The 23,551-nt window shown below is 38.7% G+C and overlaps 1 protein-coding gene across 2 annotated transcripts in view; it reads right to left on the reverse strand.

Moving 5' to 3' along the window:
• The window catches only part of MBNL1 (muscleblind like splicing regulator 1), a 181,563-nt gene extending 162,143 nt beyond the window's left edge, over nt 1-19,420 (reverse strand). For both annotated transcript variants that reach the window (XM_044920250.1, XM_021685934.2), the window contains exon 1: nt 19,189-19,420. The gene's annotated coding sequence lies outside the window, so the exon portion shown is untranslated. The remainder of the gene's footprint in view (nt 1-19,188) is intronic.
• Nucleotides 19,421-23,551: the final 4,131 nt, after the last annotated feature.

Genomic DNA, 23,551 nt, shown 5'->3' on the forward strand with positions numbered 1-23,551 from the left:
GTAACAAGCTTTTTTATTATATTCTATGAACTACTTTAGAAACTTAACCCACCTGCAAAATGTTATGCAAAATTCTGTTATATTCGCTTTTTTTTTTTAAAGATTTTATTTATTTGACAGAGAGAGACACAGGGAGAGAGGGAACACAAGCAGGGGGAGTGGGAGACGGAGAAGCAGGCTTCCCGCCGAGCAGGGAGCCCGATGGGGGGGGCTCCATCCCAGGACCCTGGGATCATGACCTGAGCCGAAGGCAGACGCTTAATGACTGAGCCACCGAGGCGCCCCTGTTATATTCGCTTTTTAAAGTATTATTTTTAATCAGGCACCATACATGTTCCTCCCCATCACTCCTAAGATACTACTCACCATAGCATACGACTCATCATGTCTCAAACCACTTATATGCTAATCCTGTTCAACAGTCACTCCAAGTTAACATGCAAAAGCTACTTACCTTACAAAAAAAATCTCCCCAGTATATCTGAATGAATACACTGGATAAATTTAAAGAGCAATCATATAGCACTCTTAAAACTTCATATCATTCTATCATTTAAATGTCAAATAAACCAGTACATATAAACACACACACACACACACACACACACACACACACACTAAATTCTTTATAGACAGTGATATTTAGATTCTTTACTTCTTACTAATAATGAGAATAATTTATAATAGTAAAGTTATTTTGTAAAAAGATGAAAAAACAATTAAGCATCTATTCAATCACCACAATATAAGATCAACTGTTAATAGTATAGATAAATGTTAAGTAAGAATTAATTTATGAATGGGTGTGTAGGTATCTATGTATGTTTGTATGTGTGTCTGTGTGTGTGTGTCCAAAGAATAAGGAAAAACTTTTATGAGGGAATTAGTCAAATCATGTTCTTCGTGTGTAACAAAAAACTAGCTCTTTATTTTTTTAATTTATTTAAAATCAATTAACGTATAGTGTATTATTAGTTTCAGAGGTAGAGTTCAGTGAGTCATCAGTCTTATATAACACCCAGTGCTCATTATTTCACGTGCCCTCCTTAATGTCCATCACCCCATCCCTTCACCCCTCTCCCCTCCAGCAACCCTCAGTTTGTTTCCTATAATGAAGAGTCTCTTCTGGTTTGTCTCCCTCTCTGATTTCATCTTGTTTTATTTTTCCCTCCCTTCCCCTATGAGCCTCTGTTTTGTTTCTTAAATTCCACATACGAGTGAAATCATATGCTAATTGTCTTTCTCTGATAGACTTATTTCCTAGCTCTTCATTTAAATTGAAGTAAAAAACTCTGTGTTAAAGTTAATAGGGGGGAAAAGAAATTAATCTTCTTGCAATGAGAACCACTTTATTATGGATAAAACTACAAGCTATGTTCACTACTTTATTAAGTAATATACCCTTGAAGAGATGAACTTTTGAGAAGTTGGCTTATGCTACATTTCTTTTTTGTGTTTATATATAAAATCTGCAAGTTGTTCATCTGATTCTTTAATAGCAAGTTTCTACCGGAGGAGCTAAGTAGAAAAATTTACTTTTCCTCCCAGAATTCATACATTCTATGATTGCACAACACAGCAAATAATATTTTATATATTGGCATATACATTTATTTTTATCTGATTTTTGCCATTTGATCCTCACAATTCTAAGAGATGGTTATATTATCTTGCCCATTTGTGAACAAATAAATGGAGGCTTGTATGATTTGACTAACTCACCAAAGTCCCCTAAGCTAATTAAATGGAAGATAACAGGATCCCAGATCAGGTCTTCTGATTCCAGGTTTAACATTTCATTCACAACACCTGCTGGCAATTTAACACCAAGCTTTACGGAAATGACAACGACTGTAAATACAATAGGAACAGAGAGATTGGGGCTGGAGTGGGGATATGGTACAGCGGTCACAATTGTATCACCTGGGGTTTGTGCTGAGATTTAAGTGGAAGAGAAAGGCTCGCATATAGATTCTGAAGTAGACCAAATGGTCCCTTATAGAGTTGAGAGATGGATGCTATTGTCCTTGTATGTCCATGGGGTATGCACTAGACACTAATAATGTACACTTAGGGATGTGAAAATTATACACCACGTCTATCAGCTTCCTAAGACTGTTAATCAATTTTAATCTAGTAATTAATACACTACAGAACTGTAAATATTCAGTAACTGATTTAAAGATTAATTGTTGAGGAAGAGGTCTTTGAGCATGATTTTATTTTTATTTGTCTGCCCTCTGAGCAAGAAGAGCCTACATTTTCTTCAGAGCTTTCATTACAAGAGCTTAAAATGTATCAGCAGTATAGTTCCCCTATACGTAAAATGAAGTACTGCTCTAAAAGTATTAAACTGAATATGTGCTAATAAGCAAGTCTGCATATAGTAAGGCTGATCTATATCAACTACTAAAACAGTGTTTGAAAAGCAGTGAAGGGGATAGAGTAACTGTCTAAAACACTTCTAAGCCATGTAGAGTCAGATAGATCTTTTGACAGCTGTTAAAACCATAGAAAAGGATACTAGAGAGCGAGCACTGAGGGTCTGAAATGGCATAAATGATATTTTTTTTTACATGTAACAAACCTGTTCTGTATTATATTATTTACCTTATGGCACAGAGAAATGGTAAATATTAAGTTGCTTTCTGATATGAAGGCACAGAGTCAAAACAATTAAAAAATTGCTCATTTATTTTTTTATTCATTTATTTTTAGTTCTCTTTTTTCCTTCTCTACTCTCCTGAAAAAAGAAATATTTTCCTAAAAGAAATCTAAATATATCCAACACATACAATAACCTTATTAAACAAATAAATATATTCATCAAAAATAAACAATACACAGATCAAAGTATATCTATGTCTTGATTATACAAACAGTTTATTGATGGCCCTTTATATGTAACCTAGACACAGGGGGAGTACAGGGATCCAGCTGTGAAGAATTAACTGCTTAATAGGGAACATAAAACAAACACATAAATAACTGCACATAGAAAAAGAAAGTGAGAAGTACACAACAGAGATAACAATAAAGCCTGGTGAGTTAAAGGAGAGAGAAGTCAGGGGTGGTCTCATGACGGACAAGACATCTAGGATGGAAAGAAAGGAGAATGAGTCTCATTTGGCTAGAGACAAAAAAGGAATGGCAATCCAGACGGCAGGAATAGAGCGAGCAGACAGGGGTATGCAAGAGCACAGAACAAGAGCCCTGGGGGAACCGGTCCATATGGAACACCCACATGCAACAGGGCTGGCGGGAAATAAAGCTGCGTTTGGGGACTGGAACCAAATCAATAAGGGCCTTGAAGACCAGGCTGAAGAATCTGGCCTTCACTTCTTACTTAATTGGAACTCCTCCATTCCAAGATTTCACCCAAGGACAGAGTCAGAATATTTAACTAAACACCTGAAGGGCTAAGAATAAAACTGTACATGGGATATGAAGAGATTCTATTTAGTAAACTCGGGATTTTTCTACTTCCTAAAGCTTTTGCTTTGGTTGCCAGAAAGCTGAGAGAGAAATTTAGCGCTCGATTTCATCTCAAGTACTTGTTTCATCTCTTTTCCTTCTAATTGATTTGTTATGTCTCTTTTTTACAGTCCTATTTTATGTGCACTTTACTGTTGTAAGCCGACTCACATCTTTTTTGATGGAGCATACATCATACATAAATAAAATGAAAGTAACGTTTGTCCTGGTACAAGGTAAGGCTGTAGATGCAATATTTAAAAGTTTCAGAAGAAAAAAGAGAAGTTAGAATTCACCATCAAGTAAAGTGTACTCCTCTAAAAATATTTCAATGAAAGGTGGTCACACTGGATTAGGATACCTCCAGTTACTGCAGTGGACGACTGCTCTAAAATCTACAACTGCTGGGTTCGGCAACCTATTTTTTTTTTTTTTTTTTGGCCTGGCTGTCCAGTTTAACCTTCCGTGTGAACCAGTGTTCCTACTAGATGCCAAAATGACCTTCTGAAACTTACAAAGCTTCCAAGGCTACAGATATTTTCAGCTGTATCAGCCCTGGCTGTCACAGCATTCTGCATGAGATTGAGTGGCAAACTGGAGCCTCCTGTACCAGCCTGACCTTTTAAACTCACAATATTGCGATGCCACTCAAAATTGAGTTTTCTCTTTCTGCATTACTTTGCGATGCCATTTCTCTTGCATAATTGTAGAAGAGTACTCTAAGCAAACAGTGGTACTTTTCTTTACATGAAAATAAAATACTTCCCTTATACATAGGAAACCTAACATGGATAGAGGTTTCATTTATTTATTTTATTTCAAATAAATATTTATTGACATCTATAAATAATGTTTTAATCACTTGTCAAGATTATTTAAATTTTGAGGCAGTAAGAACTATAATAATATGTCACTATTTCTGCAATGGCCAATATGAAATTTGAGAGATGTCTAAATTTTATAATTGCACTTTTGTAATTACATCTGCTTATGCTAACCATTATGTATTCAATGCCTAGCACAGTGCCTAGAATATAAAAGAACCCAAATTAATATTTAAGTGAATGTTGCAGAATCTGCACATTTGATTATACTTCATTTATCACAGAACTATTGGACTGAAATACAGTGCTTCGTTTTCTTGCCAAAAAATTAGTATATTAGCATGGAATATTCCTCTTAAAAAATATGCCTGAGAATTCTTGGTCATAAAGGGAAAATATTTTTCAAATCCATGAGTGTCAGGTCATTTGTAAACAAAAAACTCTTGCTGTATGAATTGGTTAGAGTTGAACACCAATGGAAGAAAAGAGCAATGGAGATCAACTCATTAAGACACAGAAGATTCTTAATAACAGTCTCTACCAACTGTCTGATCTCAAGCCTTAAAAACTATTGGAGTGATGGTGTATTCAAACTGATGCTTGTCTATCAGAATATCTTTCATTTTACTTCCACGTAGGGTTTATATTCTCACAAGTCCTACTTTGCCAGTGCAGAGAACCACAAAATGGTGTAAAATAAGTATTTCAGAGCAAATTCCTTAACATTAGTTGGTGAATGTATCCCTTAGCTTCATATAGTTATTCTATTCTATTTTTAACTGTAACTCATGTACTACTTCATAATCCTTTATGGAATATACCTGGATGGATGGGTGGATCAAGAGACATATACGCACACAAGACACACACCTGCACATGCTCTAATTACCCTGCTAGGGATGTGAGGGGAAAGTGAGAAAGTTTAATCAGAAATCTTCAAGTGAATGTCAGTTCTCAATAACATTTTTTTATTATTTTAATGTTGGCAACAGATTTCTATATTTTATTGATGAGAGAAATGAACTGAATTCTCTAATGCCTTCATTAATACTAAGCTGAATAAATTAGAAGCGCATTTGCCATACTCTTTTTGGGCTCAAGACACTTCTTAAAATGTGCCACTTAAAGCCATCCAACTGAGCAATTGGCAGAGTGCTGCGTCATTCAGAAGTGACATCAGAAACTTCACAGGTGGCAAAGATTTTGAGTCTAAAAGTAGATTTTGCTGATCTTAGTGAGCGCCAGGGCAGAGGGTATTAGGTGTGAGTAGAACTAATACCATGCAAACCACAGAGGCACAGTAGACCATTTGATCAAGCTCTTCTTTCCAAGCCACGAAAATTCAAAGTCTACTTCATCATCTCTCCTGTTTTATGACCACAATGCTTGAAAACCCATCTCCCACATCTTCCCCTCTTCATTTAGTCTTTTTCAGAGCTAACTTGGATTAGGTCTCAAATCAACACTGCTGTCAGTGTTTGTGTACTTAATTCATACCAGACTGATGGAAACAAACAGCAAAACCACTGGGTTAGGATCTCGGCACTCCCAGTACTGTGCTACGTGACCCCTGGGCAAATTAGCTGACCTTAACCTTGCCAAGCCTCCATTTTCTCACCTGTGAACTAGAGAGAGGGATGGCACCACATAAATCTCAAAGCACTGTATAAGAACCATATATGGTCACATATGGAAAAGAGTAAGTGCCTACCAAGTAAGTTGCTATTTTTACAATTATTACGATTGCTAACAGGCTGGTCCTTTTGTGGTTTGGGTTGTTTTCATTATTTCACTAAAAATGGACCTTTTTCTTTAGGCTGTAAACTTCAGAAAAGCAGAAGGTATATCCTTAATTTCTCTTGGAAATTTCAGTCAAAATCTTATTGTGAAGCCTTTTATGCAGTGGGCTTTAAAGAAGTGTTTAGGATTAAAAATGAATAATGGTAAGCAATAAAATAAAAATTCTGAGTCTTCTAACCGAGACTGCAGCTTAAATCCTGGAAATGAGGGACGAACACTTCCCAGCTGAATGGGGTCTTACAGAATACACACAGTTGCACTTTTACCATTTCAAAATTTGGAAGCTAGCCTACAAAATACAGCTTTATTTCCTGCTCACAAAGAAAAAGCTGGAGGAAAAAGAGCATAATGTGCCTATCTAAAACCCTTTGTCATTAAAGTTAAATACAACACACCTTTCTCTTACAGATTTTTCTTTTCTGTTAACATAAAAGTTTCAGGCTCTGAAACTTAAGACTGCCAATTCGGAGTGATTTAATCTCCTCATTAAGGAGTTAGCACAAAAAAGCCTCGGATGAATTATGCGTCCCCACCTTTCTCCCACAGTGCTAACATCAGAAATAAAGTAATCTTTCCCGTCTCATCTAGGATGACACTACATTTGGGTCATGCTTATTTATCAAACACTTAAGCAGTAAAATAAGCCGTTTAAATATGAAATCACATCATTAAAATAAATCGTGGGTTGGCTTTGTCTTTTCTCCAGTACACAGAGCATGTAAAGAGTTAATGTGTCTACTGGATGGTTTTAGGCAAATTCCACACTCTGCCCACAAGCAGCCTATTCTTGGCTCCTGTGCCCACTTTGTTTTGCCCGTACATTACTTGTGAATATTTCTATCACTACACTGGAAACTACTTTGAGAACAGGGCATATCTTACCTCTTTATCCTCTGAAGGACAGAGCATGACAGGTGGCACATGGACACCGCACTCAATCGACATTTGCTAAATAAGAGGGCTTTCCTTTGAGGCCAAAAGCAATGGCATAAGATTCTTCCATCTTCCTTCTCTAGACATTATATAATTTTATTTGGTATGTGTTCTAAATAGCTCCATGAAGAGAGGAATTTGTTAGCAGAGTGACATGTTTCCAACAGAACAAGTTGTCAATTAACAGTTTATCTCTTCAGATTGTAAGCTATGCCACACGGTAGCTGAGAACACAGACTGGTGTGTGAATATGATAGAACATGAAAGCGTAAAATAACCACATGAGGAAGATAAATGAATTTAGCACGCACTCTGGAGTCACCCTGATCATTTCTTGGTGAAAATTTTATAGCATCACATTATTGCTGTGAAAGTACATTATCTTCTGGAACTTCACAAAGCTTCCTCTGAGAGCCTCCCAAATGCAATGTTGTAACAGGTCACAGGAATGCAAGCCCTTCCCCTACCTACTGAAGACAGGAGGCCTAGTGGGTCTGGTTTGGTTTTGTTTATAAATCTTAGAAAGAAACGTTTTAAGCATTTGTCAAACTCTATGCCAGCGTCGAAGCAAAAGGACGAAATTTTATTGGCCAGCCTTTAAAGCTGAATTTATACCTTCTCGACCTGTGTCAGCCGTGCTGTGGGTGAAGTTTTAAAGCCCCTGTATCATAACTGTACCCACCCATTCCCAGCAGAATCATTAAGGGGTAACAAAGAACGCTGTTGTGAAGTAAGAAAAGACTGGGCTTCGGTTCAGTTTGGCTGCTCACCAGCTGTGTGATTTGAGGCAAGCAGGTTACCTTCTCTGAGTCTCTGTTTCCTCACCTCTACCAGGAGAGTGGGCTCCTGCCACAAAGGCATGTTCCCTAACTAACACCCTTACGAGGTGCTTCTTTCATAGAAGAATGTAAGCTGGCAATGTCTCACAGAGAAGACACGCAAATATGGCAGCTGGCCCCATTACTCCCTCCCCTGTTCATACCGTTTCCCTCCACATTCTGAACAGAGTGGCAAACTTCTCCTCCATACAGCTTGTCTTGACTATTCGGTTCCACAGACTTCCTTCTTTGGATTTTCTTCTTTCTTTGAATTTCCTCCTTTGGTACTCAATTGTAGAGCGCCAATCCTCAATTGTAGGGGCGCCTGGGTGGTTCGGTCAGTTAAGCCTCCAACTCTTGATTTCAGCTCAGGTCATGATCTCAGGGTCATGAGACCGAGCCCAGAGGCTGCTTAAGATTCTCTCTCTCCCTCTTGCTCTGCCCCTCCCCCTCACCTCTCGCACATGCCTGCGCATGCGCTCTCTCGCTCTCTCCCTAAAAAAATAAAATAAAAATACTCAGTTGTACTGTCCACCTTTCATGTCTTTCCCTCCAGGTCAATTACAGGCCAACGAAGAGAAACAACATAATTCTCCTTTGGGTCCCCTCTCCTGACCTGCTATGATCCCTTAACTCTAACAGGTGCTCAAAATACGTTTGTTAATTGGTTATTTAGCAGAACACAAAGGATGAATTGATTCCCCTGTATTGCCTTATGTTAACATAGTAAAATAACTTTTTACGTGAAAACACCTCAGCACTTCGCAAACTTCAATCCATTACTGAGAAACAGACACAATAATTTCTTCCTATATTAATTGCTCCCAAAACAATATTTACTTTTTAAAATTCATTCCTCAAAAATATATTTCTCTGAGTTATTTCCTACATGCAATTTTCAGTAAATGGGGTCCCCCAGAAAGCATTATGCAGAATTACGCTTGAAGGATGTATTTTTTCAATAATCTCAAATGTTCTGGACATTTCAAATTACTTTTTGGAAAGGTCATGCAATACCTCAGAGAGACTCTACACCTGGGTCACAGATTTGCTTGTATTCTCTATTGTTCACTTTTGCTATGCTCATCAGATCTCTTCAAGTCTTCTGGATGGGGTATTTACAACCAAACACCTTATCTGAAGGCCACTAAGTTGACAATGCAGCCTTCCCTGAAATGTCTGAGCAATGAAATTCAAATAATGGCTCAAAAATAATTTGGAGTAAATGTGTCTAGTTAATATTAGCCCAATGAATAGAGAAAGCAAAGAAGAATTTCTAATTTTAACACTATTTAATCTAGTTACTTAAAAAATGAACACTTCTGAATATTACCTTAACAATACAACAAAACAGACCTTACCATATCTTTATAGCACAAGGCAAAAATCTGATAAGGAAAAAAGAAAATCTAATAATAGAAAAAGCCATGCCGTAAGTGTGGCTCTGACATAATACTAAAAGACATATAAACAAAAGGCGAAATAAAGCACTGTTAACATTATTTTCTCTAGCTCTATATAAACATGCTATAAAGACATAAACAGTGCAATATTTATTATTTTTCATGGATATAGACCATCTAAATAAATAATAAGTGGTAAATATTTATAAATAGAATCATTTTCTTGAAAACTGTCTTGATTTCATGGGAATTTTTCTACGCATGTTAAATACAACATAATCTATCACTGCTCTGACATCTTCTGCTTAAACTCTGTTAAGCCATTTACTTGTAAAAAGCATGTAAGGACCTTAAGCAAAAAGGCCCGCGAGTATTGCTACCAAGCTTTCTATTCCGTTTGAACTAGAACTATCCTCACAACACCAGGAAACTGTTAACTCAAGGTAACTGCTTATCTATTCCCATATGTACATCATTCTGTTTATAAGAGTGTCTGATTGTTAAGGGGTTTAATTTCCAGGGAAAAGACTTATCACAGTTATCCTGATACCTTCCCTAAAATAGCAAGGTCTGAGAAGCATAAATGTCAGTCACATTGAGCACACTGCAAACTCGCTTTATCATGTATCTATGCGCCCCCTGGTTTATCACAGAGGATAGGGGACACCGCTGTTCCCTTAATAAGGGACCAGAACTGCCTGGCCAACACAGAAACATTTCTTAGCAAATAACAATATATCCCTAAAGAAGAAATTATGCTTATTTCAGAATTACCAATCTGGGATGAAGAATTTGGCAACCTTCTACAGTTCATCAGATCCTGTGCTTTCTTTAAAAGAGCTGGACACAGAAATGAAATGTTTTAAGAATTTAACATGCATCTTCTACTTAATTGAGTTATATATAGCTCCTGACAAAACACAATTTTAAGTGTTTTACTGACATTTTATTTTATTTTAAAGATTTTATTTATTTATTTGACAGAGAGAGACACAGCGAGGGAGGGAACACAAGCAGGGGGAGTGGGAGAGGGAGAAGCAGGCTTCCCGCGGAGCAGGGAGCCCGATGCGGGGCTCGATCCCAGGATGCTGGGATCATGACCCGAGCCGAAGGCAGACGCCTAACGACTGAGCCACCCAGGCGCCCCTCTTACTGATATTTTAAAATAGACTTCTTTATCCTTTTTTAAAGATTTTATTTATTTATTTGAGAGAGAGCGAGTGAAAGCAAGAGAGAGAGAGAGAGAGCGAGAGAATGAGCAGGGGGAGGGGCAGAGGGAGAGGCAGACTCCCCGCTGAGCAGGGAGCCTGATGTGGGACGGGATCCCAGAACCTTGGGATCATGACCTAAGCCGAAGGCAGACGCTTAACCAACTGGGCCACCAAGGCACCCCATAGTTCTTTATCCTGAAAGAGCACAAAGCAGCAAGGTAATGAACAGAATTAACATTAAAGATTAAGTTTTTTACATGAGAAATTTTTGATGAGAAGTTTAAAAAATTACTATATTTAAAAACTCATTTTTAATACTTCCCATTGCCTTTCATGTCCACATCTAATCAATTGCTACATCCTGTGGACCCTACACCTGTCACTTTTCCCCCCAGCATATATGTCTTCCTTTTCATTCCCTGGCATTTCCCTCATCTCTTCCCTGCAATCTCTACTTTACCCTGTGTACGTGTCCTATCCTTCCTCTAAAATACGGGCCTAACCAAATGTCTCATGTTCTCCACTGTGTATCAAACTTGTACCGCCTGCTCCTCAATGCTCCCCAAGGTGCAGTACCAACCTCCTCTCCCACCTGATTCCTTCCTTCTTCCTACCTTATATGCTGGCCACCTACCCCCATGGCTTTTCTCTCTATCCTCTTACTTTCTAAATGCTGTAGAACTGGGACTCTGCTAAGAGTATTACAAATGTTTATGGTCTCGATCTCCTCTATGCGCCTAACACAAGCATTTTTTTTACATCTGTTTTTATTCTTTTATGTACAAGCATGGGTTCTAGAACTGGACTACCCTGGTTCAACTCCATCTTGTGCTACTTCTTAGTTAAGTTAATTTTGGACAATTACCTTATCAGTGCCTCAGTCTTCCCATCTGTGAAGCTGATATACTAATAGTACTCATCTCACAGGGTTGTTCTGGGGAATCCATGAATTAATTCATAACCCCTTCCCTAGCATATTAAAAACAGTCCAAAATGTTAGTAATCATCATTATAGTTCTTGTCCTCATTACTATTCTTTATATATCACTGGAGGCAAGACAAAAAAATTGGTTAAAAACATGGACATTTGAATAAAGGCAAAAAACAAGCCTCATAATTCTACAAATGACAGATTTCTAGTCATGCTACTTAATCTTGAAGATAAAGGTCATAGGGCCCATTTCACAGCTGTTAAAAAAAAGATTAAAGGAGATATTTTTATAAAGAAATATATAGCAAGTCGAACTTCTGTTATTTTTTTAAGATTTATTTAGTTGAGGAAGAGAGAGAGAGAGAGAATATGAGCAGGAGGGGCAGAGGGAGAGGGAGAGAGAATATCAAGCAGACTCTGCACTGAGCACAGAGCCCAACTCCGGGGCTCAATCCCAGAACCCTGAGATCATGACCTAAGCCAAAAACTAAGAGTTAGATGCTTAACCAACTGTGCCACCCAGGTGCCCCTAGAATTTCTATTATTAATAACTATTTATGTTTATCATTTCACAGATACAGAACTTAGGGATTGGAAAGAGTAAATAGTTTTCCCCAGGCCACACACCTAGTCAGATCTAGCCTGATAAAGTCTACACATTGTGAAGCTTGTCTGTGCCAACCCCCAGCAAAGTCTTTCCTTTCAAGATACAGACAAAAATGCAATAGATATATACAGATACAATAATTTTAAACTGATAATAAAACTGATATCACCTCTTACATTTGCTGAGTACTCCACTTTTCAAAAATTACCCCTCACTGAGGTCTGTCTTTGTTGTTCTACTTACACTGCAGCAAACGTTGGACTTTCAAAACAAATTTAGAAACTATTTAAAGGAAATGATGTGTCTTTTCATGACACAGCTTCTTTGAAACTAAAACTTAGTAAACAGAAATATCAATGAGGGGGCTTTTGGCTTGGGAATACTGAGTTGCAAGTCCAGCCAATGACTCAGAGCTTTTCCCACCAACTTTTCTGCCCCGGCCAGCCCTATGCCTTCCTTTTTTTCGGTCACCTAACTTGACTATCACCACCCGGGCCCAGACTATCTTTCGGGTAGGGTAAGAGCTATCCATCCACATGGAGTGTTAAAAGGTCATCGTAAAGGTAATTCTTTTCTTGTAATCAGAGAAGACAGAAACAAGTAAAATGTGAATGTGTCATTACTACTATATCATCAACAATGCTGGTAAACAGATTGCTAGATATAGGAGTACAAATTTTGGATGCAATAAGCTCTGAATGGTCTCTAAGTTCTAATACTAAATCAAGTTCAGAAAATGCCTTCAATGATGTTCTAAGTAAGAACTGCATACTGCCTTATTTTGGCATCCCTGCTATTTAACATGCTTATGATGTGTTTTGACTATTAAACTGTAAAGTCTCACTGTTTATATTTCCTCACACTCCCACTTGCATATATTATTGTCACCATACTTTCTGGCATCTTCTGGAAGAGTCTATTCAGTCACAATCACTGTAGACACATGTTAGTAGGGTAGGAACATAAATACAGAAAGTATAGACAATGTTACTAAGTCTTCCACCAATGACATGTACTTAAAATAGTTATTATTTTTGAAAACCCACAAAAGTGTATTCACAACTGGGACACTTCTACCTGTGTCTGTACCTTCTGTTCTCATTTCTCCACTTTTCTTTTACTCAGTGTCATGTTAAATTTGATACTCTGACTGTTTCTGATTAAAATCTCCTGCTAATATATACTTCTCCATTGCTGTTCATTATGTATGTTTCTTTTCCCAAAATGAAATCACTGTTTTTTAAATGTATTTTAGTATTATTTCCACTACTTAACATTAATATATAGATTTTTAGTAAACAACGCCATTGTTAATTGTCAATTACTTTCAATCTAGTCTTTGGACTAGAAATCTGTATCTTTCTACTAGAGAAATGAACTAAAGAAATGAAATCGAACACATACAAAAATCCTGTCTCTGGATGTTAAATATAAATGTATGAAAAATATGGAAATACCACTGAATAGATATAATTAATGCTGGCTTAACAGAATACTATTTTTGCACGGTTGAAAAATAAAGACTAGCTTTTGTTTTCCATTATTTATGCATTAAGACTGTTCCCCTTTATTACATGTATTGGTCAGAAACTTATCTTTCTTTATTTGTACTTCCAAACCATGTTACCAAGCCACTGTTTATGAAATACCACTTTCTACTTTACAGTTATTTTCAAAACTCTCACTTCTGCTACCAGACTACCACTTCTTTGAAGACCAGGTATATTTTGATTAAGTTTGGTAGATTTCACTGAGCCTAGCTTGCTATTTTTGCTCTAGTATGTATACACTTAAAAATAACATTACAAAATAGAATATCTCAAATCAGCAATGTAATGTTTATTTCATATGATTAAACTTGTTCCCATGATCTTCGGGTCTTGTTAGCTCTTTAAAACAAGTTCATTCTTAGTTAATACCTCCCAAACTGTTTTAAAATTGAGAATATAAAGAAAACCCAGTTTTAAACATAAGTTTTGGGGCACCTGGGTGGCTCAGTTGTTAAGTGTCTGCCTTCGGCTCAGGTCATGATCCCAGGGTCCTGGGATCGAGCCCCGCATTGGGCTCCCTGTTCAGCAGGAAGTCTGCTTCCCCGTCTCCCATTCCCCCTGCTTGTGTTCCTTCTCTCACTGTCTCTCTCTGTATCAAATAAATAAAATCTTTAAAAAAAAAAAAAAAACACCCAAAAAAAAACAACCATAAGTTTCTCTTAAAAGTCCTTTGGAGGAAGAAATATCAGCTAGAGAAGGAATGGAACGGACTTGATATCTGCATAGACATCAGCCTTTAGATTATGATATTTAGCACAATTCTTTTCAATAATATGGCATTATTTAACTTCCAGATTATTTGAATAAATTAGCACTGTCTTGGGAACACTCAGCCTTCACACAAACACTTACATAAAAATTGTGTCCACATTTCATGGGAGTATTACCCTTATCAACTCTTATTCACCTCTTTGGGTATATAGAAGATATAACTCTCAATTTCTTAAAACAATGTCCAAAGAGACGACAGTTTTTCCTTGGGAGCATATACACTACTGGAAGCATAAGTTATTTCAGAAACATCTTCACCTTTCTAAAAAAAGTTGATCTCAGTGGAAAAGGAATTCTTCACTCTATCCAATATGGCTGTATATCATCACGAGATTAATATATCTTGAACTGTTTTAACAAAGGATAATCACAGAAACCTGAGTAGGATCTCAAAAACAGTGGGGAAAGTGCCAAATACGTAATGTCTAATACTGTAACATAAATGCTTTCAAGATTCTTCATTTTTATGGATGTCACAGACACATGTGTTAAGATGCCTCCTGGAAAATGTGAATAATTATCTGTAAGAGATGTACTAGGGTCATTAAAACCTAATAATAATAATACGTAAAACACTGTAACCATGTATTTGCGAAGTGTTTTTTCAAGGAGATAGCTGAAATGTTTACATAAATATATATCTTTATAATATGAAAAACACTACATAAAAATCAATTTCCCTATCTCATCTAAAAATATAAAATATGTCTAGACACACTTAATGCCATACGTCAATAGCTCTTCTTGAATTCTCTGCTTTGCAATCAATAGTTCTCCAACCATTAGCGAATACGCTCCATGACTCATCAGAAATTATACACGAAGTTAATGGCGATCAGTGCTCCCCCTCACACTCCATACATGCATGGACACTAATGGCGGTTACGCCTCATACAGCAGGAGACAGATTCAAGATGGCACCTAGCCAGGAGGTCACTCTTCCAAGCTCCTCTATAAAAGCTGCCCTCCCCCCAAAAAAGAACCCACTATATCCACCCTGTCCTATATCCTTAGCAGCCTTCAAGGAAGTAAAAGTAAGCATGCTTTATATGGGTAGAAAAGAACTGCATTTTTTCAGCGTAACACTCACTGTGTATGGCAAAATGTACTTTGGTTATGAAAATATCTGAGGGGAATGTTTCCAGGACCTCTGCCATTGTGCTTTGTTTGCTAGTCAGATGCTTTCTCAAGAATGTGTTCAAATTATAAAGACAATTATCTCCGTGTATAGAAATCTTTCAAAAACCATACTACCACAGAAACCTATTTTTACCTTTCTTAACATTCAAAACAAGGCCTCATAGCCTACAAGTGAAAATCTCATTCTTGTGAATTTATTAATCTTTGATTAACATGTGGTCAGGAGTTTGTTTGGATTTACTTGATGTTTTTATTTTCTAAGGAAGGAAAGTCATAGGAAAGGAAAATACGTATTAAGCATTTGAGGATAATTGCTATTTACCAAAAACTCTATTTTAAAATAAATTTTAGTGAGTCGTTTATGTTTGGAAACTTCAGGACAATGATAGCTATAGTGTCTCTAAAATGTTCCTAAGTAGCAATCATACTCTATTCTGGCCTTTGAGAGGTGTTAAAACTCATCCCCTAATTATAAGCCTTTTCTCTCTTATTACTACCTCACCATTAAATCTCTAAACTAAATAGTAGTTTTGAGGAAATAAAAATAGATGTTAGGTAGTGTGTTTTCTCAAATTTTGGTTACAATGGATAAGAAAGACAAGGTACTTCTATGTATAATAAATTTCTTTAGCTTGTAAAAATAAAAGTCAATTTTATTATATTTTAACCAGCAAACTCTTTCAGCTTTCTCTCAGAATGCTGCTTCCCTGCTTTATGCTAGAACAGCACTACCCAATGGAAATACAACACAAGCCACATTTGTTATTTTAGGTGTTCTAGTAGTCATATTTTTAAAAAGGGAAAAGAAGCAGGTGAAATTAATCTAACAGTATATTCTATTGAAACCAATATATCCAAAATATTAGCATTGCAACATATAATCCATATAAAAATATTAATCAGATGTTTTACATTCTTCCCTTCCTACAAAGTTTTCCAAATCTAGAATGTATTTTATACTTAACTAGCCACATTTCAAATGCTCAACAGCCCCATGTGGCTAGTGGCTTCTGCGCTGGACGGCACATTCTAGATTTCCAAAAATATGAAGCTTTTTGGCCTAAAAGGCCACCACTTCAAAATCTTCCTATGTAACATCCTCTATAGTCAGTATTGCTGCTGGGATTTTATATTAAGACAAACATTTAAGTGAATACATTTCACTTTCTTCCTCCACTTCCTCCACCCCAGTGACCTATTCTCTTCAGCTTCTTCTAAGTGAGATCTGGGATGTTCTCTAACCTGTGCATCCTCCTCACCAAGCAGAAAACCAGAAGGTGCAGCAAGGCTATTCTCCCTCAGTTTCCATAAATAGATATATCAAATACAGGCCTAATGAACCGCAACAGTGATAAATGCAAGGGCGATTTTTTTGCTTACGATGAAAATAAGAAAGAAGTTTTTTATGATGAAGTAACACACCCTTACTCAATGAGAAAATGATTTTACTCCCCGCCCCCACCGACCCCAGGAGAAACCTTGGGATATTCTTTTCTTGATCTAGAACAGAACCCAGTGCTTCATTTCATAGGAATTCTGTGCCCAGAGGAAGAACAGAACGTTGGAAACAAAATTTAACGAATTCAACTTGGAGCCTAAGTTTGTCTCAAATGTGGAAACGTAAACACAAGCAATAATATTTTAAACCATAAAACACTTTGGATTCTCCATTGGCATGGCTGCATAGAGTATCACACTTGATGTGTGTCTGCACACAAATTTGTTCTTAGTTACATGAGAAAAAAATTAAACTAGGCCCATGTGAGCTTTTCTGAGTCTCTTAGTAATAATAAAACCCGATTATTATGTCTTAAGTGACACTGTAATTATAGACGGATGGATGAATAGGTTTTCTGGTGCTGACCCAACCTGTTCCCTAAAACACAAAAGGCAACTTTTGTAATCCTCACTGAAGAAACCCCCCATTAAACAAATAAAACTAAAAACTAATGTCTACGTTTTGAAAGAAGGCCTACAAAAAAAAAAAAAAAAATTCACCCCCATGCAAATGGATGAAAGTCAGAACACTGTAGGTTTCCTAAAAAATAGTTTTAAGCTGTAGTTGTCACCAACTTTAAGAAAGCAAAGATGTAAGTGACAACAATGTGCTTTCTCAGGCTACAAAATAACTTTATTCGGTGTCTCTGGCTATAACTCTACATCTAAGACGTTCTAAGTATTGAAACTAAGTATTCTTTAGATGAATTTTACAGTCGTTGAACTTTCATTTTAACCTGCCTTAGTGATAATAGTTTATCTCAACAGCACGACAAGGAGAAACACCAACGCTCTCAGGAACGCACACAGATAACATGGAGTGGATCACTTATGCTGGTATAGAATAGTTAGGTCCTAAATACCTCTGTGGATAAACAGACACCGTGTTCAAACCCAGGAGGGAGGAACATCGTGTCCACTGGTGTAGTATTTCAAAGCGCCTTGCAGAGGGCCTGCAAATCCAGAGGCATTAATTATGACTTCTCTCTCGGTTTATTAATTTGTTTAAGAAATTCCTCAGAGTACGACAGAGTTTACCATCCATTTGCTATCGCCCGCGCTGGTGGGCACACAAAGTAAAGACAGTGGCAATAACCTGTCTGGCAGCTTCTTACTCCGTCTTAATCCTAGGGAAGCACACTCCACGGAAATACACCACCAAATCCCAGCAGCCCTATATTCTCCTGGCCGGGGAGAGACTTAAGAACACAATCACTCTTCTAGCAACACCCCTGTAGTTGTAAAGTGCTGTGAGAGGGGCAAGCATAAGCTCCACCATATACCTGCTCGTGTTACAGGCTCTGGAATCAAAGTATTCTCACATGACACATTACTACCAATAACAGATTCCGGCTCCGTTTAAAAAAAAAAAAAAAAAGTGCAGGGGTGGGGGGGCACATATTTGTCCTGCTTTTGTCTAAAAACCAGAACCCAAGTACTAACTACTTTCCATTCTTTTCAACCTTTCATGAAATCAATTCAATCAACCAACTGCGGCTCCACCCAGAGAGCGTCTATACTTACTTTTCTTACAGTTTTTGAGTGACGCACTACAAAACGATGAAGAAAAAAAAAGAGAGAGAGAGAGAGAGAAAGAGAGGAGCCCTCTTATGCAGGGCGTCTTCCGCCCTGTAAACTTGGCAAAAGGCAAACTGGACTGAAATACAGCACTCTCCATATAAGGAAGGCCAGCTAAACATGTCATGCGTAATTTATGGGTAGCAGGCAGAGAATTAACCTTTGCGTGCACATATTTGGCCCAGATGAAAACCGGGCTGGACGGCAGCCCCGGGGCCAGGGATGCGGGATCTCTTGGGAGAAACCGTGGCTCGCGTCTGATGGACTCGCATCTTCGCCTGACGAAGGTCATTAAGTTGTAAGTACACTTCCACGCACCTGTTTCTTTCATTTCCCCCCTCTTTCTCTCTCTCTCTCTCTCTCTGTCTAGGCTGCCAAACTGGAAGCTGGCTGCGCTCTGACAGTGTCCGCAGCGCCCGGGGAAGGGCTGCTCGGAGCTGGGCTGCAGCTGCAACCTCCCGCTCTCCCCCTAGCTCGAGGTGGTGTGCGATAGGAAACCATCCACCGTGGCGAGCCAGCCTCTGCCGCTACGAGACGCAGCCGGCCAAGGCCTCCTCTCACTTCCTCCTTCAGCCATGTACAGCCCCGAAAGAGTACAAACAATGCAGAGCAGCAGAGCAGCGCAAGGAAACTGTGAAAATGGAAACTTACCTCTCACATTTTTTTTTTCAGAGGCAGCCCGACTGCCGACCGAGTGCCCAAGGCATTGTGGGAGTCATGATTCCAAGAGGCCCGCGATTTAAAATTGAACTTGTCAGTTCCCGGTCACGGGAGCATTGTGAGCGCCACAACTCATTCAGCTGCAGTGAAAAGACTGTTGCATGTCGCTGTGCAGCCTCTTATCGCCGAGGTCTGGTTTCCGCTGCTGCTGCGCGGCCCCTCCCCCGCCAGCCCAGCCCCACCAGGAAACCCGGGGCGGACTCGTCGAGCTCCCGGACGCACGCGGCGGCGAAAAAACGCTCTCCAACTTTCCGCCGCCCTCCCGCCCTCGCCCGGGCCGCACTGGCGCCCCTCAACCGAACAAAGTCCGCAAGGGGTGGGTGGTCGTTGCCGCTCGCGGGTCGGCGCCGGGAGCACAAGGAAACCGGAGCGGGCGCTGGCGAGGTGCATCCCCGCAGCCAACCGGTGGTATCTTCCATCTTACACGTTCAACATTATAACAGCCGAGCTATAGTGCGAACGGGACGCACCCCTACTACTTTCTGCTCCTTCCGACCAGCCGGGCGGACACATAGGTCCGTTTTTTAAAGAGGCCGGCGGATGAGGCTTTTTGTAAGGAAGCCGGCAAGGTTAGGTTGAAGGTGAGAATCAGATCGGCAGAAAACGGCAGGGATCTGATGGGGCTGCCGCCTTAAAATGCACCACACCGTTTTTGAACCTGGATGGCTCACAGGCGGGAAAAACATCTGCAAGACTGCCAGTGTGTCTCTTCCTCAAGTAGCAGGGTGTCCACAGTTTTGCAGTTCTTTAGTAAAACTGATTGTCACACAAGCACAAAAACTCCCACTGCAGCTTCCAGGCTAGCTTGTAAATAATATTTGGAATGTAAAATCCCCTTTCTTCCCAACTCTGCATTACATGATTTATAGGAAGCAGAGACCCTTCTCTGAAAATAAAATACCATTTTCTGAAATAGTGGAATATTCCAAGGCAACTAGGTCATATTATTGTTGGAGCAAAACAAACCACAGCCCCAAATCATAATTCATTGGGTGTTATAAGATGCAACTTGGCTTCACTTTGAATGGAAAGAATTCTGGACTAAAGTGATGTGATAATGTTTTGGAGATTTGGGGGCAGAATTTCCTTTGAATTTAAGGAATTCTGATAACTTGTTCAATAATGATTCTAATTTAAAACATTGGTTCCATGTTTTGGACACAATTTGGAATGAAATGGTGGATATGGTGCCATGTTCCTCCTACAACTTTGTTGTGTTAAAGAGGGTGGCGCCGGCTTAAGAAGGAAAAGGGAAAACATCGTGAAAGGTGCTAAAGTTCAGGAGTAAGAGGCATTAATAACAGACTTGAGTTCTGACCCTTGGCTAGATCCACAAAACAGTTAATATTGTGCACTGCTGCCTTCCATAACAAATAAATTAATTAATGGCCCTACTTCTCAGTGTTAATCATTGAAAAGTACCCAAGTGCACACACAGTCGAAGCAAACTAAAAAGGACACTGACACTTTCTCAGAGAACAGGAATGGGCGTTCTCTATCTGCCAATTAGTAGCTATGAGGAATGCCTTTTTCTTAATTCAGCATTCATTTCAACAACTACATCAAACGCCTGCTATGCCAGAGATACAAGAATGGGTAACACAGCCCCTACCCTAGAGGATAATACTCCTGCTAGGGAAAAGACAAATAAACCAATTAACTCTGCCTCAGGGATAAATGCTAAAATGGTGTTGGCAAGCCAAAGGGGGCCTGAGGAGGGTTAGGGAAGGCTTCCTGGAGGAGTTATTTTCAACAGGTGCCTTGAAAAGTGTATAGCAATTAACAAGATAAGATGGAAAGGGAGTTGAGTCTGGTCAAGTGGGAGAAAAGAGCATGGCAAATACAATGGACCTGCCAACTTTCCTGTTAGAAGTGAGGGAAGGATAAGTGTAGGGGAGTGGCAGGAGATGAGCTAAAAGTAGGTCTGTTTTAATCCAAGGAGCCTCAGCTTTAGTCTGAAAACCATGATGAACTGGAAGAGTTTACACAGCAAGGGGATAGGTAAAGTTTGGACTTGTATTTCAGAAAGATCCTGTGGCAGCAGCTTGAGGGTGAATGGGAGTGTGGGGTGGTGGCCCATAGAAGAAGGGTGAATGGGTGTGGACAGACTGGAAGAATGACTCATGCAGGGAATGAGGAAGGGAGGAACCTTGGGAAGCTCCCAAATCCCTGGCTTAGCCTACTGGATTGTTTGCTACTTGCCTTTTAATGTCTTCAATTTGCCTTTCATTCTCCATGACAACGGACCCTGACTTCTGAGCTGGGCCACCTATGCGTCTGCTAGCAGGTTGGTGCCCTAGCCGGCTTCCACGCACCTCTCAGAATGTCCAATGAACCGCTAAAGCCTAATCCCCATTGTAGGAATTTATTTTCAATTGTTCTCAGACCCTTGTAGACTTCCAAGTTAGAACTTTGGTGTTCTTTTTTCTTGTGGGTTAGAAAGTTTGCTGTTTGGAGCAACGTGGTGAAAAGCAGGACTTTGAACCTGTGTATGGTGCAAGAGGGGAAATTATTTTTCCACTTCAGCACTGGAGGAGGGGGGAAGTTCTGGGAACAAAAGAGAAATTGAAACTGAGACAGATTTTCTGCTCCACCAAACAGATTACAAAGAAATACAAGAAAGACCCTTGAATGTTGGAAACAGTAAAATAAACATCCTCGTAAATGACAAAGAAGAGAAAAAAAATGTTATTTTATATTAGATAAAAGAAAAAGGGATGCTTAAGAAAAACTCCTATAAAATAATGGTCAATCTAGGATTCAAAAATGAATCAAAATGAATTGTGATATAAAACTAGTTTGCCACGGATTTAGCTTAATTTATTATTATTGATAATACTGTGAGTAATGACGCTGAAAATTTTGAAGCACTGTAACAAACACCAGATCATATGTTAAAAATATTAAACCATATTGCCAGCTTTCAGCTACCAGTAGCATTCTGACTGCGTTTTAAATTATGGAAATTATTAAAAAATCATTAGTAATAAAAAGTAAATAGTTTCCCATTTAGAATACCACTGATATTCCCTCAGTGCCAGGAAAGCATGAGCAGTATGGTTTCTTTTGCTTCTGTGAAGTGTACTTACAGTTCATGGGCTCATGAGTGAGTAGATCCATAAGTACAAAAAGAAGGTCATTTGTGGGTGGAGAGGGAAATTAGAGAAAACAATTTCAGATGAAATAAAACCACATTTTCAGATAAAGGAAAGAATGTTCACTGCAGGTTCCAGAAATATTTCAGACCATTCAAGTTTTAATTATACCAATGAATCCCAATAGAAATGCAGTTAAGGAGTATGGTTTTTAGAGATAATATCTACTAGCTGGTTTACCAGTAATACAGATAAAGGAAATGGTAGCATTTATCTTTTTCACCCAACTGGGAGTCTTTATTTATTTTTTTTTTTAAGATTTTATTTATTTATTTGAGAGAGAGAGAGAGAATGAGAGACAGAGAGCATGAGAGGGAGGAGGGTCAGAGGGAGAAGCAGACTCCCTGCCGAGCAGGGAGCCCGATGCGGGACTCGATCCCGGGACTCCAGGATCATGACCTGAGCCGAAGGCAGTCGCCTAACCAACTGAGCCACCCAGGCGCCCCCAACTGGGAGTCTTTAAGGCACCTGTGTGAGTGTGTGAGTGTGTGTATGAATTGTTATCTTCCTTGTCCTACAAACCACATTTATAGCTCGGTAAGTTCTCACTGCCTCCCAAATGTAATTTGGCTTTCCTGGCAAAACAAACAAACAAACAAAAAACTCAGTGAAAACATCCCAAGAAGGTATGCTTTTTAAAAGTCAAAATATGAAAAGGTCTGGAATCACTGATCTAGGAATGTTGTTTTTATTATACCAGGACAAAAATAATCCATTGCAGGATAGTGCCAAAACAGACCCAGATGTAGATCTTTTGCTTTCTAGTCCATGTTTAAATACATATGGTTGAGAGAAGAAGCTTCTGGAAGGCAGGGAAGAGTTGGAAACGTTTTTGTATGGAGAATCCATTTTAAGCAGATACATTAAATGTGTCTCTATTAACTTTCACAGTGGAGGAGGGAGGCACTTTTCTATAGCCTGGATTCAAACTTGTTTAGGTATCTGAATAAATATACTGATAGAGTCAGATGATTTTAGTTTACCTTCAAGGACCTTATATATTTCACACACCAAGTTTTTAAAATCATAGCCAGTATTTAAATATAAATAACTTATATTCTATTATGTATTATATATTATGTATATATAATATGCTATATAATACAACAAATTGTATGTATAATTTTGTGCCACTTAAT

This window comes from Neomonachus schauinslandi, chromosome 1 (genome assembly GCF_002201575.2).
Source record: "Neomonachus schauinslandi chromosome 1, ASM220157v2, whole genome shotgun sequence".
In the NCBI taxonomy this organism is placed as follows: domain Eukaryota; kingdom Metazoa; phylum Chordata; class Mammalia; order Carnivora; family Phocidae; genus Neomonachus; species Neomonachus schauinslandi.